Below are 8,307 nucleotides of genomic sequence, written 5' to 3'. Positions count from 1 at the left end.
ATACATGTGAGATACAAGGCCCGGCATAGTAGTACACACATTAATCCCAGCACGGAGCAAGGATGAGGCAGGAGGATTATAAATTCAAACCCCACTTGGGCAACTGAGCAAGACCCTCTCGCAAAATAAAAAAGTTTAGAAAGGAGTTGTGACTGTAGCTCAGTGGTAGAGCACCCCTGGGTTCAATCCCCAGTTGTTAAAAAAATAAAATTAAAGCCAAAACAAAAGGATGGATATAATAGGCCAGATTTTTCCTCCCAGAGCTGCAGCTTAGAGAGCAGGAAACCAGAGCGAGTCAGGAAGTAGAAAGAAACAGGACACACAATGGTGGGGGTGTTCATAAGAGAAGTAATTCTAAGGCTGATGGGTAGAAGTTGTCTTCGCGCTTTCTTTCACTGGCCTGTTGCTAACACCAGCCCTTTCCACTTTGCTAAAGAAACCACTGGCTGGTATCTATTGACCTTCTTGATACCCAACCTCTTCCCCAGATTTCTGCACATTTAGCCTCTCCACACTGAACAGTACATGTGCCTCCCCTTGTTTCTTGATTCTGATTGTTTTCCACCCAGAAACCAAACACTCCACCCTACTGTGATTACTAGACCTCACTGTGCTTCAGAACCACTGGGGACATGGGTTCAATGCCAGGGTCGCTCATCATGTGCTTCTAATCCAAGACAGCCGGTGGGGGCCTGGAGATCTGCATTTGGATAGCAATCTCCTTTTCTGGTCACCTCCTCTGCCCCAGCAATTCTAACAAAGGTCAGGAGTTCAGACTTTGAGCAGCTTCACACACTTCCATGCCATGACACTGTTCTTCAGTCAGGAAACCTGGGTTTAGTCCCAGATCAGCTTTCTATCCTTTCTGTGGCTTCAATTTTTGCACGCATGGAGGAATAGGGAGGAGGATTGCATCAGAGACCTTAAGCTTCCTTGTTTCCTTGCCTGCCTGGAACCCCTTCCTGCTCTCTACCTTTTCTCTCCTGCACCAACTGCTGAATGTGCCCAGACAAGGCGAGGGCCCGGCATACTGCTGCTGCTCTTCCCTGGCTATCAGCATCCTCCTACCAGCTCCTCCTCCTGCCTCACAAGAGTGATTCCAAAGCTCTTCTCACTCCTCACACTTCAGAGTCAGACACTTCCCCCACATCTTACCATGTGAACTGACTTCCAGCTCACAGAGAAAATAGAAGCTACAAGAAAGAAATCCTTCCACTTCCTACCACTGAGTCTGCGCACACACCTGCTTCCATGCCTTTCTTTCCAGGTTCCTTCCATTGCCTGGATTCCTCTCCTAGTGAGGTCAGTTTCTTCTCAAATGCGCTAGGTCTCTTTCCTTCCCATCTTGCTCTTACTTCTTTTTTCTTTTTTAAAGAGAGTACAAGATACTGATAATGAAAAAAATTAGAAATGATACAGGATTTCACTCAACAAATTAATATGAATTCAACGATATGAATTGTATTGCATAGTTTTGTCTTCAAATTTGTTTTTTAGGTTACTAGATCTATGTATGCAAAATTGGGGGAAATGTTATAAGAAACTGAGAAGAGAAAAAAGTTAAAAATATGGAATGCTTCAGGAATTTGGGTGTCATCCTTGCACAGGGGCCATGCTAATTTTCTCTGTATCATTACAATCTTACTATATGTGATGGTGAAGTGAGCACCCTGCTTGTTCTTTCAAAGCTCCTCTTTTGCTGTATCTTCAGCCTCTTCCTCTATCTTCCCACACATTCTTACCTCTTGGACATTAGTATTTACTAGCAAAATGACACCCTTCTTTCAGTGTTTTGCACATTGATAAGCAGACCTTTTCACATCCCTGGGATTTTTTTTTTATCAATTTGCGAAAGAAATGTGAAAATCGTCAGAATCAAAACGGAGTCATTTGTGCCAACCCTAACCACAGAAGTAAGTAAATCCGGGAGGTTGTGAAGGAAGAGAGCCCTGGTAATAACTATCACAAAAGACTGCCAGAAACACAACTCTGTGCCAAAGCGACTGTGACATTATCCAAAAGTACTTTCTGTAAGGACATCTGCCCAGCAAGAGTTGGTGCAACCTTGGACTGACGTCATGCTTGTTAGTAGTCATTGTGGCCAAGGATTATTATTTTTAAATATATGATATAATCTTCATTTTTTCTTTAAAAACATCCCCTTGCCTTGACCTTTTTGAATGAGCCCACAGTTTACTCTGCCATATATATTCCTTGTATAATGTTCTGAGGCTCTCAAATTAATATCAGAATTCTTTAGAGAAAGTCTCTCTGGTTCTTCAGTTTTTTAGACAAACAAGTTAATATTCAGAGAGAGGGAAGGCACATGTTATGGGACTGACTATAAGAATTAGGGCTTGCACAGTCGAGGAAGGAGAGAGGTAAAGGCCCAACCTGGAAATGTTGGAAGAAGAGTCACTAATCCGCCAGTTGAGAACTCAGCCATGACCAATACCTGGGTCCAATGTGATATCAGGTGTCCTTTCCCTTTTTAGTTTTTTGTGGTACTAGGTTTTGGGTTTTTTTTTTTTTGGTAGAACCTAGGGCCTGGCAATTGCTACCCAGGCACTCTGCTACTGACCTTCATTCCAGCCTAACTGTCCTTTTAAGAAGATTTGACTCTTTAGTAGCAAATATGATAACAACTAGAATGATGGGAGGGGTCATAGGATAAGAAAGGAAGGCAGTGAATTCTCCCCTAGAGCCTCCAGAAAATACCAGCCCTTCCAGCACTTTGATTCCAAACCTTGCAAGACTGGTTCTGAACATCTGCCCTCTGGCACTGTAAGACAATAAATTCATGTTGCTGGACCAAGAAAAACAAATGCTAGATATGTATCTCGCCACAAAGTGACCAGAGAAAAGACTCCTTGAAGAAGTCTATGGAAGGGCCAGTGAGGTAGTGCCTATAATCCCAGCAGTGGAGAGGTTGAAAACAGGAGGATCACTATGAGTCCAAGCTGTGTAGTGAGACCCTGTACCAAATAAACTGATAAAAAGAAGTCTATAGAAGGTTGTTGGCCCCACATTGAGGTATTCTGTATGGACCTGTTGACAGTCTGTTGGTTGGTCAGCAGTCTGAGACATACTGGACACAGAGAGGAGCAGGCCTGCAGCCCATTTGTTACCTCTCTATCTAAATTTACAGATTTGATCACAAACACCTTCAGAAACCAATGGCTACTTTGTCATATTTTGCCTTCCAAATCTCACACAAATTCCCCCACAGCCATCTCTAACCTATATAGGGACCAGACATCTGGGAATCACTATCCATTCCAGCTTAACCAAGTTGACTCAACACATTCCAAGTTTGTGTCATATGGCTTTGTGTTATAGTAAAAACATTTTCCTATATCCTTGGATAGTCTTCTAAATCAACTTGGAAGACATTCTGGTGAGGTATTATATTTTACTCTGCCTCTGTTATTGATGACTTTGGGTGCTTTTGGTTTTTCTGAATCACAAACAAAGCTCCAATAACTGAGTACTAATGTTTGTCAGTATCTCTGACATTACCCAGGAATAGATTCTTAGAGAAGGGATTACTAGGTTAAAGGAAGTGAATTTCCTAAGGATCTTGATGATTCCTGCCAAGCTGCCTTCCAGAAATGATATATCAGCTTTCACTCTTATTAACACTGGACACTAACCAGCACTGAATGTTATGTTTTAAGTCTTTTCCTTGAGAGACATTTCTTGATCATTTCTGACATTGTTGATCCTTACTGCTCTGGAATTGGGTGTGAGGTCAACTGGCTAGAGCTCTTGTCTCTGTGTGGTTGGGTTGGTGACATCTTCTTTTTACCTCCACAGCCACCTGCTCTTTATAAGTCACTCTCTTGGTGAAAGAGAACAACCTGTTCTGATAGAGAATCCAAAATTTATTTTTAGTCAATAGTGCGGGGAAATATGTTGCTTGAAAATCAAATATGTTCTCAATGAATACTCTGTGCACAAGAAAAACTGTCTTTCTTATATCAAAAAATTTTAAAAAGGAAATAAAAATAAAAGAGAGCAAGTTACAATTACCATTTACATTCTGAAATTTTCAATTATTATTTAAAATATTTTAGAACATCTGTATTAGGCTCCAAACTAGATTATGCATCGAGCACTGGAAAACCACAATCTGGTTTATTGCTACAACATTAAAACTCATTAATTGGCTGATCCCCATTGAAAATATTTTAATTAATAAGGATCATTTTATCACATAGAAATTTAATCTTTTTTATTCTTAGCTTCACTGCTATAGAGCCAAAATACTCTACCATGGTGTAATGCTCAAGTGACCCAAGGAGAATACCTCTCATATCTGAGAATTTCATGCAGGGAGCGATTAAACATTCTATGCTGCATCTTTTCCCAAATTTATACTTCAGCTGAAATGTAATGGTTAGATGGATAAGCAGTAATTGCTACACTGAGAACAGAAATTAATACTGACTTATCTTCTCTCCAAACTGCAAAGTGTGTTTTTATATACAATCTCAGAATGCTAATAAAACAATCTAGTTTCCCTTAATCAAAATTAGGGATGCTTGAGTTTCTGATGACTGGTTTGCTTTCTGAAAATCTATTTTAGTGCTATCAGACTGCCTGGGATCTTTAGAGAACTTCTTTATTAACCGATCTAACCTACAAATAAATATCCATGCAACACATAAAAAACCCCACAAAAGGCTGAGCTGCAAGGACAGTGGTAGAAATGGTCAGGGGTTCTCACATGGTCCCTAAAACAGCTGTAGCAGCAGCATCTTCATCTCATCAGAAATGAACTCCCAGCCCCAGACCTAAAATGTTAGAAACTGAAGGAAAGAAGCTGAATGGTCTGTGTTTTAACAAGCCTTCTCATAAGCTCTAAAATTTATTAAAGAGCTACAATGCCTTCTTTCTATAAAGGAGGACATGAAGGCAGAGATGTTAGTGATCGTTTTCTAAAGCAGCCAACAGGTCAGTGCTGAGGCAGGACAGGATCTGCTAGTTATTAGACAATTTTTACAGTTTTTCTACAAAAAGCAATACCCAGTAAGGATGGCATTTTATTTAGCATGTTCAGTTCTTGCACTAAGACAAACTATGGGGTAAGCTATTTTTAAAAAGAAGGGTTAGTGCTTCAAAAAGCAACCTATGCTAAGCTCATCTGCCAACTCTTCCAGGATCTGGGTGAATAATTAAGCATTTTTATATATCCAGATTGCATATTCTAACCAGGATCATTAGGAAAAGCTCTTGATTGAGATCACAAAAGCTCGCACAGGGATAATGCATAAAATCTGCCCTGTTATCTGTCATGTGAAACATAAAACTATATAGCTCTACCTCTTTGAGAATATAACCTTGTTCAAGTGACCTATTTCCCTGTGGGCAAGGGGAAAAGGGAGGAAATTTCACCAGCACTGCATCTGTGATTTGTAACCAAAGGGAACCTTTCTTAGTTCTAAAGGAAAACTCTTGTCATAACACCCATTGGAAAGGAATGTGATGAACCTCTTTCTTATGGCGTGTAAAGAATCTCAGGAATGATAAAGAAAAGGAAAAAAAAGTCAAGTCATTTCTAATTCATGATCATCTTATTAAATAATTTAGTTTCTCCTCATTTAATCAAGTCTTATTTAACCAGATGGAAGAAGGGATTGATTTGATTGAATCTTTTCCAAAGTCAGCAAAGACACTTCAAGTACTACAAATACTAAGAAATTGTTTTTTCTCTTTTGACAGTAGTTTCCCAGTTGAGTAAGGATTCAATGATCTGTGCGGCATTGTCTTTGCTAAAACATAATTCTAAGTGTTCAACATAGATATGTCAAATAAATCCAAGCATTGGGACTTCTTCTTTTCATCTGTGCCCACTTGCATCTCCAAGGCTTGTAGCAATTACTTACGCATTCTCATATAAATTCAAGTTCTTGTGTAGAAGGCCCCAGCATGCCACAGTGACATTCCTGGAAACCTAAGATGAGACTATGGCAGTATTAACTGTTTATCAGCACTGGCTAAAAGAGCCATAATGTGAGCAACATAGGCAATATTCAGATTTATATTAGCTGCAGGTGAAATTAGTTTTACTTGATTAACTTAATAATAGAAATAGGAGAAATTAATTTTAATCATAGTTTTCTTTAATCAAATATATCCAACATATTATTATTGTTATAATATGCAATCAATATAACAATTACTAGTGGCAGTTCACTTTTTAAATTTTAAAACTTCAAAATCCAAGTGTCAGTGTTGTATGTACAAATTCCACCCTTACCTAGCCATATTTCAAAATGCTTGGTTAGCCACATGGGGCTCATGACTACGCTATTGGACAACACAGCTATGGATTCATTGGTCAACTGAACATATTTCAAGACGCTTCCTTCACCCTATTTTTGCCCCAACTCTACCTTTCAAATGGTAAACTTTACCTCTTTGGTTTCAATTTCTACTCTATTCTTTTTCTCATTTTCTTAGGTCCTAGGACTTCAAATACCAGGCAGTTGTTGATGGCTCTTAAACTTCTAGCTCTAGGCTAGACCTCTTCCCTAAGCTCCAGACCCTCATATCCTGTACATATTCAACATTTCTTCTGGAATTTCTAATAGTAAATGTTTTGAAATGAATACATATTGACTATCACCTGTCAGGATTGATACCACTTTTCCTCTTTATTATGGCTAAAAGAACACTACTATCTTCCAATTTGTTCATCTAAATGCCTCTCTTTTCATACTCTACATCTAATTCATCAGCCAACTCTGTTAGTTCTATGCCCACCATGGATCCTTATTCAAACTCCTCTGCACCTCCATGGGTAGAAACCAAGTCCAAGACATGAGCATCTCCCTCTTGCATTGCTGCAACTGTCTCCTACCTCATCTCTTGCTGACGACCTATTGGCCATTTAGGAAAGGATTGGGCGTTAAAACATTTATCGTATCTCTCACTGTTTATAACTCTTCCATTTCTAAGAAGAATATGGAAAGATGTTCAGCATAATTTGCTATCAAGAAATTGCAAGTTAAGTCCACAATCAGATACCATTTCAAACCTTCTAGAATGACTGTTATAAATAAGACAGACAACAAGAAAATGTTACTTGTATCTTCTCAAGTATTGCTGGTGCAGATACTTTGAAAAATATTTGGGTTATTTCTGAAAAATGTTAAACATAATGGTATACAGCTCAGTGATTCCACTTCTAGATTCCAACCCAAGAGAAATGTTAGAAAACAGGTCTATAAAGATTTGCTTATAGCTGATCATAGAAGCATTATCCCTAATAGCCAAACTAGAAACAGCCTGTGCGTTCAGCGGATTAATGGACAAGTGGTATTATATCCATACAATGGAACACAATCCCACAAAATGTAACAGACTCTTGATACACGTTAGAGAAACTCAAAAACATGCTAAATAAAAGAACCCAGATGCCAAAGACCTTATATGATTCCATTTATAGAAATTTTCAGAAAAGGCAAATGTGTAGATGTAAAATTCACATTACCAGTTGCATGGGAAAAGACATAACTATAAGTAGACATGAGAGATTTTACTGGGAGGATGAGAATGTTCTAAAAGTATTCTATGGTGATGGTTGCACTCCTCAGACAAATTTTAAAAATCACTGAGTTATGTGCTCAAAAGAGTTGGGCTTTAGTAGATATAAATTATACCTCAGTAAATATATATTTTAACCCCCGCCAAGCCACTCATAGCACTTAAAGTGAACCCCAAACTCCTTAGCATGGCTTCTCAAGCTCTGCATCATTGGCTCGTACTCTCTGTGACTTTCTCGCCCACTGACTTTCTTTCTTCACTCTGTCCTGGCTATGTAAGCCCTTCTGATCCCCTTCTAACAAGTCCCCTGCTGCTCTGAGGGGCTTGTTCCTCATCAGAGCCTCACGTGCCTGCCTTCTTCACAAAGTTCAACTCCCAATTCTGAGAACCCCTTCGACTCTTCCCCAGCAAAGGCAGCAACATTTCCTTTCCCCTGCAGTTTTCCTCTTTGAACCTCTTCATGGTGATTATCAGCACCTGAACTGACTACCTGCGGCCTCTGCCTGCCTCTGACTTCCCTGCTGAGCCATGTCCCTGCCTTATTAATGACCATGTCTAGAATGCTAAGTTCTGTCTTGCAGGAAGCACTCACTGAGCCAGACTGGCTGGCTGGCTGAATGCTCTGGGATCTTTCTATTTAATCCTCTGAGCCTCAAATTATTCTCCTGTAAAATAACAGATAATAATTATATCTCTTTCTCACCCCACAGGACTGTTCGTAAGACTTGAATCAGAATTATGGGAAAGCTCTTGGTA

General features: G+C 39.4%; 1 non-coding gene across 1 annotated transcript; it reads right to left on the bottom strand.

Moving 5' to 3' along the window:
• Positions 1-1,562: 1,562 nt before the first annotated feature.
• LOC111815239 lies at positions 1,563-1,669 on the bottom strand. The gene has a single exon (XR_002819971.1). It is a non-coding gene; the product is annotated as a U6 spliceosomal RNA (small nuclear RNA).
• Between the last annotated feature and the right edge of the window lie 6,638 nt (positions 1,670-8,307).

This window comes from Octodon degus, unplaced genomic scaffold (genome assembly GCF_000260255.1).
Source record: "Octodon degus isolate 3935 unplaced genomic scaffold, OctDeg1.0 scaffold00001, whole genome shotgun sequence".
Lineage (NCBI taxonomy): Eukaryota > Metazoa > Chordata > Mammalia > Rodentia > Octodontidae > Octodon > Octodon degus.
The sequence above is the reverse complement of the archived record's forward strand: the minus strand, read 5'-3'. Positions and strand labels throughout refer to the sequence as shown.